Genomic DNA, 10,353 nt, shown 5'->3' with positions numbered 1-10,353 from the left:
AGAGCAGAGCAGTTGTACCCATTCTATCTTTAACCACCCCTCCCCTTGTTGTTTTCCAGTTCAATGAAATAATCTGGCTGCCTGCACCCCGTCTGACTGACTAAAACCCTTGTCTGGGTCACAGGGCCCATGCTCAGCCTGTTGCTTGTTATGTGTTCAGAGAGGTATAGAGCGTACAATTAGGCACACAGATGGCTCTTGTGTCTTTGCCATGCAATGGTATTGATCTTCTCCTTAGGAAAAGATCTGTGTATTTTTCCCCTGGATTTTCTGTTTTTGCAAGTGCATTCTATTTGAAAACCAAAAGGCAACATTTGCACAAGTACCTCCCACTTATTCTAGTTGTAAATCATTGGAAGTGGCATTAAGGGGAAACTTTGATCACATTTAAGATGATCATATGAGGGTTCATCTGTCACTATAAACCTAAACAGATGATGAAAAAACACAGAAAGATTTGGGCAGCAGTATCACCATCTATCCTGTCCAGAGATGAGGAAAGACAGAATGTGAGAGTTAATGTTAAATATGAACAACATTTGAGCATCACATGTATTGTCACAAATTATGACCAAACACATTTTGAACATTCATTTCAATCCCACACATGCATGCATTTAAAAAAAAAATCGGTATTATTATAGCATTTCCATAGACAACATGTTCATAATAAATAATATATTTCCCTGATACTTGGAATCACAACAACGTGACTAGTTGATATCTAGCCTATGGAACATGCACTGAAACTAATCATTCAAATTTGAGAAGTTTCAGTCATTCCATACATTATTTGCATGACACGGGTCATCTATTAATAATATCAATGATTATGAATAATCAATTACGTAACTTTTCGAAAAACAAACAAATAAACAAACAAAACAAGTCAATAAGATTCCTCATCCTTGAATCAATCCAATACATGCTTTTGTTTGTCACATTAGCACATGGTATAGCCCTTGTCATAGTCCAACTGTCTAAACGTAGTGTACTATTGTTTTCCTAATTAAAACAAACATTGATCTCTATTAATGGCAAATACAAGTTTTCTTTTGTGGCAGCTTGTAAGCTGACGTCACTTTGGTTCCTTGAAGTGGAGCTGAATAAACCTTGAGAAGAGTCTCCTTCAATCTGCTGTTAGTAACTAACACACACACTCACTCACACCGAGACTCAATTACTGCCCAATTCCTTTCTTTATCATCTGTTACCGGCCTCTTTCAAAACGAAATCGAAAAGAGGCTAGAAGGCTACACGAAGTATTACTTGAAACAAAATCCCGTTGGAAATAAGTATTAGTGTCGAAACTAAAGGTAAGTGTCCTCTTATTTCAAGGTGGGGGTAAAGAAGACGGTCTGTTATATCATAGAACAAGCGATGTAGCTGGCTTGATTTGTTTCGCGAGGCGAGCTGTAGTTTCTTTGCTTACTGCGTGTGTCCCTCAATCGTCAACTGCAGATTGATAGAAACTTATCAAATGGACACAATGTTATTCTAAGCAATCGGCATGTGCGCCTTTTACTGCATGGTAAAATAATAGACTACACCAAAGTTGTTTTCTAGAGTAAACGGAGTGTTTTTTGTCGTTGCTCAGATCAAGCTAGTTTGTGACCTGATAGTCGGAATCGTCTTTGTGTCCTCTCTCGTGCGCTTTTAATTGAACTGTTCTTTTTTTTTTTTTTAAAATAAAAACTGTTTTATTTAGTTCAGGAAAACTTTTTTGAAGATGTTTTTACCCACTGTTATATATACGTTAGCTAGTATTTTTTTTGTGCACATTTAAAGGAACGATGTGGGAGTCAATGAAGGTAGGGAGCACAAGCTACCTTTGGTCTATTTAGCTGTCCGTTTACAGACAGGGCAAAATCCGAGCCAGCTAATAGCTCTTCAATGCGAAAATAAAATAATTAGTAAGCATAAACATAAATACTTGATTTAACAATATAATAGATTGTGTTATGGTTTGCCAGGTAAAATTACATATCTTATTAGTAAAATTAGTTTGATGTTTTTGTCGAGTTTCAGGCTCTTTTTTTTTTACAACTGGCTAAAGCTATCTTTTGTTGCTTCCTCAAACAAGAAGCAGCTGCTGCCTGGCCGAGTCGTTGAAATGTATCCCTTTGTGTATATTACAATATCCTCCATTTTTCTACCCTTCCAAACAACAAGCCTTTCGCCATCTTGGTTGATTTAAATTCCCTAAGCACCCCCACGCTTGAAGGAAACGTATCCATGTTTTACATAGAGAAAGTTTAAACTAGACTCTGGGAAAAGAAATGTAGACGGTGACGTCATGTGAAGTTTAAGAGAAATGTAAGGCAACATTTAGCCTGTGATCGGAAGGAGGAACAATTTGGTGTTGCGTTTGAAGAAGAGTGGGATTCAGCTACAACGTTACAGTGACATTATACAGTGTTGCAATAATCGGATACATATTTTTGAACGCACAAAACACACCGACGGTGTGTTTTAATAAGTAGTGGCAGGTGGAGAAGGCATGCAAACTGCCTTTAAAAACTCGATTTTTTTTCTCTCTCACTGAACTTGGTTAGGTATTTTCTACATGCACGATTTCTAGTTTATCAATGACACTTTGATAAAGATGTTATTTTGTCACAACACTGTTGTTCAATAACATGAATAGCACATATTATGTGTTTTAAACGTTCAACCGCTGGAATTAGGCAATAGGTTACACGGGCTAATCATAATCGATTAGAATAAATATGCTATATCAGAATGATGTTATGACATATAGCCCAGTGTATCATCATGTTTTGCTATTGCATTTAAAAAATATATATTGTTGAATGGACTAATAGCCAAGTAGTCTAATACGTTTAGACATTTATCAACAGCTATGGATGTTTACACAAATGTCAACTTTTAATTAGTCAAGCAAAGTATTATTAGTATTTTTTCCCTTTCCCCTCTTTTCCCATTTGCATTGTGGGAGTCGTTGACACTTGTTTACACATAAAAGGCAAAGATAGTGTGCCTAGGCTTATCTACTGTTAATATCACAATGTTCACCTTAGATGACTATAGGTCTTGGGCCTAATTATCATGCCATAAGTGGTATATGCGCTATTGAACAACATGTAGCCTACTCGTTATCCACAATCTCGTCATTGTAAAGCTCATTTCTGAGAAGATGGCAGAGGTGTGACAGAGACAGTAGGTAGCGATGACAGTAGGCTGGTTTGAGTTTTTTATTATTACCATGTTATAACATATAACATGGTTCATTTGTGTGTTTTGTTGATGTTATAGCCGAGGAAAGATTTCAAACATAGGCTACCCAAAGTAGCAAACTGTCTAGTTTATCATCGAAGAATCTCCTGTCACACTAGAGATTATACTCTCATCACCAGTTGTTCTGGTGATCATCCATCCACCATATCCCTGTGTGATAGTCTTTAAAATGGATCCCAGTTGTTGTCTCACAAGCAGTTGTTGTAAAAGAACAACAACAATGATGCTTTGTGATAGGGAATCTAATGGTTTCACCTCCCACCCTCTTTGTTTGGATATTTACTGCTGCAAAGCTAAAGTGCACAGGAGCAGATGCTTAGCCAAACATCCTTGCTGAGGGAGGCGCGATGCCTTTTTCCTTCTGGGAATGGCTCCTCTCCTCTCCCTGTGCTGATGCATCGACATGACAGCTGCTTGATTTCATGGAGCTGCTAAGAAGCCATTAGTGGTATCAGTGAATTGAAACGGAACAGTCTCTCCCATTTTTCCACCACTATTACAAACGGCTATTGTTAGCTTCTTTTGTATGTGTGTGTGTGTGTGTGTGTGTGTGCTGCAGCTGAACACACACAGCAGAACAGGGCAGAGGAGCACTAATATACTTGTGTTGCTGTGTGTTTCCCCATAATGCGAGTGAGAGAGAACAAATCTGTCAGGGCTTGTTTGTGATGTTGGTTGGAAATGGAAGCAAACTGTGCTACCTCAAGCACACTCAAATCAGGGATGTTTCCATGCCTGGCCAAGAGAAGTAAAAAAAAAAAACTGTAGTGCTCTCTCTCTCTCTCTCTCTCTCTCTCTCTCTCTCTCTCTCTCTCTCTCTCTGCCTCGCCTCCCCTCTCTTCCCCCCCACAGAATGTTGTTTTCTTTGCCAGGAGATAAAAAGGACTTCCGCTTGACTTGAACATTCAGGAATTAAAGATAGGCATGTTTAAGCCCTATTTGCATGTCTACCCAACGCTGCACCAAACGGTTGCTATTGACTAAGCTGATTAGGAGAAATGAGGTTTAGGAGCCCCTGTGTCTGGGGGTGCTGAAACTGACAAAACTTGGACAGCTTTTCTACAGACTATCCCATATGCACACAAGTCTATTCTGTCTAATCCTGTACTATTGAAATTAGGGCTAATAATGTTAGAGGAACGTGCCTGCTTTGGTGTCCATCATTTTTTTGTCTTTTTGAAATGAGGTGAGGGTGGTTATCCAGTCAACAATCAAGTAGTTTGTCTCGATCTACGCTGCCACCCTTTCAATTGATCTTAAGCGCAATGCCCACACGGCTCTCACTGATTGCAGTGTGCACGGAATTTGATTAGCATGCTATATTCCTATACCGCACCTCCTTGTGCTAGTTTCAGTGTTTCCCTTCATTGTTTGTGAGACACTGTAACGAAGCATTCATTACTGTAACCCTGGAAACGAAGGTCTACAATGTTTGTTTCTGGCATTGATTTCCTTGTTTATGTTGTTTTGTATGGCCTACACAGAGATTGATTAGCTTCTGTAAACAGATCTTATGTGTGGTAAGGGAACGAACAGTTGGGTAAAGTCTGTGAAATCTCTGCACTGTAGTGGTGGTGTGTTGTTCACACTCATTTTACATTTTCCAACTCTAAAGAGGAAGTAAGTTTGTTTTGTGTTATGTGAAATGAATCAGCCAGAGCCTAATTACCTAAAGCTGGATTGTCACAGAGTCATCCAACCCTGTGTTTACTTCAAGCTCTCTCTCTCTCTCTCTCTCTCTCTCTCTCTCTCTCTCTCTTTCTCTCTTTCTCTCTCTCTCTCTCTCTCTCTCTCTCTCTCTCTCTCTCTCTCTCTCTCTCTCTCTCTCTCTCTCTCTCTCTCTCTCTCTCTCTCTCTCTCTTCTCTCTCTCTCTCTCTCTCTCTCTCTCTCTCTCTCTCTCTCTCTCTCTCTTTCTCTCTCTCTTTCTCTCTCTCTCTCTCTCTCTTTCTCTCTCTCTTTCTCTCTCTCTCTCTCTCTCTCTCTCTCTTTCTCTCTCTTTCTCTCTCTCTCTCTCTCTCACACACACACACCAATCTTCTCAGAAGTCAAGTACTAACTTCTATAAAGATGTGTGGTGAAATTGATGGCCCTTTAGGGATGCAGGAATTGGCTTAAAATCCAAAATGTTTAATTAGGCTACTGCTGATTATTATTGTTGGCTATTAAACCTTTGTTACTGTGCACGATGATTGTCAAGTCTGAAAATGTTCCTTGCAGCAAGTGTTGCGAATACTCATTAGCACAACTGTTGACAGAACATAACATAAGTTAATGACAGTATGACAACTTTGTTAGTGCTCCTATGATCTACTTCACCTTCGCTTTGCTATTCTAGTCACACTGCACATTAAGTTGACATTAAGTAGCGACATGCATTTTTACATAGCCTAGCCTACATTATAGCACACACATCCATTTTTACAAACATGGTGGTAGTATGCAAGATGAATGTCAGCAATATGCAAGAACATACTATGGGCATCTATGGTGGCCTGGTTCAGTTTGTGACATGAACTGAAAGTAACTGTGTCAAGGGGGAGCATTACTGGTACAAGCAGATGTCAGTTTTACAGCAGTCTGGCTTGTTTAACACGTACAAATAATCTCTGTGTTATTGTTGCTTTCGTAGACTCCAAAAATAGTAGCATAAATGCCTTTTGTACAACCAGGTCACGCCAAGTTCAGTTTGTTTCTGAAATACCAAAGACACGGAGGCCATGTTTGGGAGAAAAAGAGGCGTTTAGCTGCTAAGGTCTTTGTTTTGTCCGTTCCCTGGGCTTCTTCCTATTTATCATTCAATGTGAGAATTTCCTTGATGAAACTCAAGGTTATTTTTTTATGGTCTGTCTGTCTGTGTCTGTCTCTCTGTCAGGATGCTTGTTGTTTCACTGGCAAGGTGAAGAGGTTGATTTCTCCCTCAAGTAATGCCTCATTTTCAAAGTCCTTGAGCTCTGCAGAAAGTCTGTAAAGGAGTAGGCTAGCCTGTCTGTCTGTCGATTCATTTTTCCTTCTTTGTACTGTATCATAAAACCTGCCAGTTTTCTCAAAACAGTCGCAAAGGGATAACCAGGCCTATTGACTTGGTTTGTGTAGGTGTTTGAGGCAGAGACAAAAAAAACTGTCTTTAATTTCAGCTGTAGGCTATTGCTTACAGTAGCCAGGTATTAGGCCTTACAGTAGCCAGGTATTAGGCCTTCAAGTTTCCTCCCTTCTGTCTCGAATGAGCACACTTCAATCTAAGATGCTGATAGCCTGATGAGAACTAAGAGCATCGGTTAGGCTAACTGATGTAGGAACTGAGCCAAGATCAGACTACTGAAGACAATCCTTTTTTCCCAAAACAACATGGTTCCGTTCATAGCCTAGTAGTAGATTAGCTAGGCCTACTGCTTAACGCCAGCCGCTCTGTCTTGTCTGTAGCCATGCTAAACGTGTATGGCTTGATACCCTATGACAAAAGAGTCAGATAAACCACAGCTCTGCTCAACATGAGTCCTTCAGAGTGGGTCCAAGGTTGATGCTTTTGAACGACATCATCTGAAGGAGGGTATATCCTAAGCTATGCGTAAGGAGCAATCCACTATTAGAAAGGGCTTGTTTTTAGTGGTCTTCACCAGCGAGCCATCCATTTCTTTTTGCCCCCCCTGCCCCAGGAGATTGTCATATTGCCTGTGCGTGCCGTGCCTGGAATGCTCCAGTGATTGAGTCCCTGCCTACTGTGATAATGGGGACGGTATTGGAAATACCAATCGTAGTATAGCTTAGCCTAGGCCTGTTTGGTTGGCTTATCGCCCTTTTACATTCTCTACTAAAATAGTGTGCAGCCTGCATGCTCTATTCACGTATCTGCAGTATCTCTCACATGCTGGGAATTCTGAAGTGTTGTTGGCATTGCGGATAGAAATATGTTTGGATGTGGGAATCTCTGGATGTGTCAGGTTTTATATTGTGGTGGTGCCGGGGATGGTCAATGTTGTTCATCATACTAGGACAGCTGGTTGCAGGATTGAGGAGGATGGAGTAGCCCCTGGGTGGCTGTTAAAAGGTAACACACACACAGGCACAGTCACAGGCACACACACACACACACACACACACACACACACACACACACACACACACACACACACACACACACACACACACAGGCACACACACAGGCACACACATACACACACACACACACACACACACACACACACACACACACAGGCACAGGCACACACACACACACACACACACACACACACACACACACACACACACACACACACACACAGGCACACACACACTCTGAGGTTGCGCTTCAACAACCAACCTTTTATTTATTGATCGTCCAGCATTTAAAATCTGGTCACTGCTGCCACAAAGGCTTTTCATTTTAGCTGTGCTGGCAGACTGCTGCAACCTAGCCAGAATTTTAAATATTTAATTTTAACTGAGCGCCATAAGAACTGACAAGGATGTGGAGGGATGGGGGAAAGAAGGACTCTGTTCAGCAATGAAATAGCCTAATTTTGTGTTGGTCAGCAGTAACCATACAGTGTAAGGACTTCTTTGTAAACCGTCCTGCTTGCATTTGTCCGAGTAGGGCAGGAGTAAAGAGCAGAGGCCTCAGCTATATCCATGCAGCAGACAGTTGCTTATATCTGTTGTATTTTACTAGAGCTGATTCACAGATAATATGCCTAAACTTCGGGGGCGTACTTAGTGACTCAGTCTTCGCACGTCCATCCAAACAATTCCAGCATCCGAAAAGTGCACTGTGCCCCCGCCAACTTGCCTTCGATTCACAAGTGGATGAAACTGTTTCACTGGAGAAAGCATCTGAGCGAGTGAAACAGCGCCCCTCCGTCTTACTATATGTAGCCCATGTATCTGATGCTGTCTGGCTGAAAGGAGTATCACATGCCATACTCTTTTTGGCCAGACAGCATAAGACACATGGGCTGTACATACATGTCCTCTGCCTTGGCAACGATAGCAGTATTTTCAGCTGCGCCTGTCTTTTTACTAAAGAAATATGTATTGCATTCCCCTAGAGCCCTCAAACTCAACACTGGTCCTCGAAGCCAGTTCCACTGCTTTTATTTCATTGTATCCCTCTCATCAGGGACTGAAATTTGTTTAAAAAAAGAAAACATATGTTTCTTTTTATTATGCACAGTTCATGAGGCCCCTTGACGATGATGTGAAGCCTGTAGCAAATTGCCTCTTCTGCCTAATGGCAAGTCCGCCAGTGTTAAACTTTCAAAGACTCTGTTTGATATGGTCTTTTACTCATCTCGTAAAATGTAGCCTACAGTATAGATTAGGCCTTTGCATGTCATGGTGATTTCAGCTTGACTCAGCCTACCTAGTAACAGAGCTGCGGCCTAAACATTCTCCTGATTGGATTAGTCATTATTGGACCCGGAGCTAACTGGCTGTTTTTAGAACTAGACGTCAGGACAGGGACTTCACCCCGGGAAGAGGGGGATTCAAGTAATCCACACTAGCGTGACTAGCACAGACGCACCGTGGAGTTATTCCTGGGCATGGACGGATTCTATCGGTTCATTTGATGTTCCACAATCTGTTCTCCATCAGGATTCGTCCGTCTTTTCCCGTATGTGTGTGCTTGTGCAATAACTAAAAGACACTTAGCCTACAAGCAGTAAAAAGCAGGGAACCACATGTAACACGTCATTCATTAAAGGCCTGTGAGAAGGAAATGGAAAGTTGAAAATGTGCCACCATTTTCTCTCAGACCTCATTCTCTTCCACAGATAGACACATGCTGTGGTGATCTCGCCTCTCGTCTCAATGTGGCGGGAGTTGAAACAGAGAAACCGTTCCTCCGTCACTCCCCCCCCACTCCCCCCGTCTGCCCCAGAGTGGCTGTTGTTGTTCACGGCCGCCATGAAAGGCTAGCTGCCTGCCTTGTGGCATTGTCCCTTTCTCTAAACGATGACACTGAGAGACAGCTGTAACGCGAGACGCCTCTACCCAAGCAGGCGCTCGGAGAGCGGACGGGGAGACGCCTTTATCTCAGGCTGGGGGGCACTGACCTCTACTAGCTCTCAGGGCTGCATGGGAGCAGTGTCTGGAGTTAGTATCCACCCTCTACTAACCGAAACTCTTAGACTACATAATAACATCCATGGATTGGGTTGCAGTGTAGTCGGCCTTGGTAGGATTGGTGTTTTGTGGTTGTTGTGTTGTGGTTTGAACACGTGTGTGCCTGTGTGGCAAGGTTGTATTTGTTTGTGCGGTATGCTTGTGTTTGTCTGTGTGTGTGTGTGTGTCTTGTGTTTGTTCAAAGATGGAAACATCCACACATCCCCCTGGCCTGCAGGCTACGGAGGCTAAATCCTCTGTGAGAGCTCCTGCGTGTAATCCAAATATTTAGAGCTAATTTAAGCATGGACCAGAAGCGGAAACAACATTTGTGTGTGTGTGTGTGTAATCTCAACACAGGGAGGGAAATGAAAGCACTCAATCACTCACCTGTCAGAGCTCTTCACTCCCTTCAAGTATGCACACATCTGCGCACACACACACACACACACACACACATCTCCCTCAGGGTTTGACAGGATTGGGCCTTTTATTGACTCCCTGATTGAGACAGGCGATTCATTTAATGGAAACTTTAGCCATCGAAACACAGTAATGCAGGAATCAAGACAGATGGAGATATCTCATCTTTCCCCCTGTGCTTTCTATTAGGTTGAATGTTAGCTTGTAGATGAACTTTGGTGATCATCTTGTATTTCAAACTATCTCTTGTATGGAATACCATGTTGAGGCTGAGCTAGGCTAACAGGGAGAGTACAGAGAGAGGATTTATTGCAGGGTATGATGTGTTGGTCGGTTTGTTGGTCGACCCAGAGCCGGCCGGGCAGGCGAGAGAGAGGGCGGCGGGTGGAAGAGGCGTGACAGCTGCGTTGGCGGCTGCTGTGAGTGACCTTCACGCGTCGTCTTGGTAGATTGTCAATGCTGTTGGGATGACACTGAGCCATGGAGCTCTGCTCTGACGGAGAGGCTGCGTCCTCTCATTCACTCACTCAGACAGTGGTGCACTCCTGGTACAAGTTGCCCATATGCACTTC

The 10,353-nt window shown here is 42.4% G+C and overlaps 1 protein-coding gene across 2 annotated transcripts in view; it reads left to right on the top strand.

Annotated features, from left to right (window-relative positions):
• The first annotated feature begins 1,104 nt into the window (after window positions 1-1,104).
• The window catches only part of LOC121839256 (bromodomain adjacent to zinc finger domain protein 2B-like), a 61,200-nt gene continuing 51,951 nt past the window's right edge, over window positions 1,105-10,353 (top strand). Inside the window, exon 1 of one of the 2 annotated variants that reach the window (XM_042297004.1) lies at window positions 1,105-1,316. The gene's annotated coding sequence lies outside the window, so the exon portion shown is untranslated. Of the gene's footprint in view, window positions 1,317-1,393; window positions 1,812-10,353 lie in introns of those variants that run through there. The other variant, XM_042297005.1, reaches the window with a different exon arrangement.

Source organism: Oncorhynchus tshawytscha, linkage group LG14, assembly GCF_018296145.1.
Source record: "Oncorhynchus tshawytscha isolate Ot180627B linkage group LG14, Otsh_v2.0, whole genome shotgun sequence".
Lineage (NCBI taxonomy): Eukaryota > Metazoa > Chordata > Actinopteri > Salmoniformes > Salmonidae > Oncorhynchus > Oncorhynchus tshawytscha.
Note: the sequence above shows the minus strand (reverse complement) of the source record. Positions and strands in the feature narration are given on the sequence as shown.